We start from the raw sequence: 2,439 nt of genomic DNA on the forward strand, positions 1-2,439 counted from the left end.
GGTGGTGGTGGTGGTGGTGGTGGTGGTGGTGGTGGTGGTGGTGGTGGTGGTGGTGGTGATGGTGGTGGTGGTGGTGGTGATGGTGGTGGTGGTGGTGATGGTGGTGGTGGTGGTGGTAGTGGTGGTGGTGATGGTGGTGGTGGTGGTGGTGGTGATGGTGGTGGTGGTGGTGATGGTGATAGTGGTGGTAGTGATGTTTACCTAATACGTGGACTGTCAAACTACTTTCATCTTCCGACAATTAAGCTATGCTCGTCTCTGTACATAGCCTTGGAAACACATTGTTTCGTTTAAGAATAATTAGAGGGAAGCGAGATGCCGAAGAGTTGAATAATTTAAGTTTAACTTCCATGTGGGAAGAGAGAGTGAACTCTGCAGCAAACATGGCGGATTGACTCAAGTGGGAGGCGACGAAATTCCGCCAAAATATTCCAGAAGCGAAGACACTGCGTCTCCTGGTTTTTGGGAATGTGATTGGTCGGATGTTGGGGGTGTGTATTCTCTGGCCAATCAGAGAGCGCCCAGGGTGTGACGTGGTGTGACGTCAGGGCCCGTGGTTCTAGGCGGGAAGCCGCTAGCTGTCAGGGTTTTCCTGGATGACTGTGGGATAACAGCTGTATAACCAGAACATAAATTGTAGGTTCATCTACTACCTAAGTGTACTTAAGCTCTGCCTTTCCTATCCAATTTTTTTTTTAATCTGTCATCTCTGTTGTTGATATTTCTTGTCTCCTCAATTCCTTGACTACTGGAGCCATCTACAGATTTCCCAATACTAACATAGCTTCATTCTCAGATAACCTAAAAAATCTTATCATAAACAACAATCTCAACAAAAACCATATCATTTGTTAGGAGACTTCAATATTGACCTGGGTCAACAAAATTGCTCTCAAGTTGACTATTTCCCTTAACAGCATGAACTCCTGTATGCTGATTGATTGTATTATCCCACAATCACCAAGCCCACCCGAGTCACTCAAACACCTTCCACTGCCTTGGATCACTTATGGACTAACATAACAGCTCCCCTTGTATCTGGTATAATCTACGACAGAACAACTGACCACTACCCTACCTTTCTCATAGCAAACATGGAGTTAACACCACCAGAAAGCAAGAAACTCTCATTCAGGTTATACAGTGAATCAGCTTTAGGCAACCTTACAAATGCACTTCACAATATTAACTGGGAATCTGAATTCAATAATATTAATGATATAAATTTATTAGCTAACCTCTTCCTCACGAAAACCCTAAGCCTCTACAACACTCATTGTCCCCTTCTTACCAAGCAAGTAACTGACAAAAGAATAAACAATCCATGGCTCACAAGTGGCATATTCAAATATATCAACAAAAAACATGAATATGAAAAGAAACTTAGGATTGGCCTAGTTACAAAGGAAGTAGTTAAAAGGTACTCATCAATGCTTACCAGTATCATTAGAAAGGCAAAACTTTCATATTATGAGAATAGATTCAATGAAGCAAAAGGCAACATGAAAAGCACATGAAAAACCATCTTTAGTATCCTAGGAACTAAACAACACTCACATAACCAAATAAAACTCTATAAGGATGGCTATGCACCGTCAACTGATTTATAAATGGCAAATGAATTTAATAGCTTCTTTTCATCGGTTGGTGCTAATCTTGCCAGAAAAAATCCCACAAACTCAGACACATATTAACACATATCTCTCAGGCAGCTATCCAAACTCTCTTCTCCTTTCACCAGTCAGCCCGATAGATGTTGTGTCCATCATACACTAACTAAAAACCAAGGCAGGGAACACCAGTGAAATCCCATCCATTGTGTACAAGAGCGCCTCCCATGCCCTTGCGCCACCCATAGCTCTACTGTTCAACAAATCCCTAGAGTGTCATACCTTCCCTGATATCCTTAAAAAAAACAAGAGTTACGCCAGTTCATAGAGGAGGCAATCCGGTGGACATAAACAATTATAGACCAATATGAAACCTACCCATTCTATCAAAAATACTTGAAAAAATTATCTACAAATAACTCTATTCCTACCTCGTAAAATTTGACATACTCAGCCCCTGTCAGTTTGGCTTCCGGTCCCAAAAGAGTACCAATGATGCAATTACTAGTCTCCTTGATGAAAATGGTTGCTACTCAGCCCTTGACAAAAACGAGTTTCCAATTGGACTCTTCATTGATCTAAGAAAAGCGTTTGATACTGTTAATCACAACTACCTCCTACTTAAAATCCAGCATTATGGAATCCGAGGTCTTGCCCTGGACTATATCCGATTTTATCTTAGTGATAGACACCAATGTGTAGCCATCAAAGATATAACCTCTCCCACTCTACCAGTAACCATTGGAGTGCCACAGGGCAGCATCTTGGGACCTCTCCTATTTCTTATATATATGTCAATGATCTGCCTAATGTCTCTAATATTCTTAAA

This window comes from Procambarus clarkii, chromosome 16 (assembly GCF_040958095.1).
Source record: "Procambarus clarkii isolate CNS0578487 chromosome 16, FALCON_Pclarkii_2.0, whole genome shotgun sequence".
Lineage (NCBI taxonomy): Eukaryota > Metazoa > Arthropoda > Malacostraca > Decapoda > Cambaridae > Procambarus > Procambarus clarkii.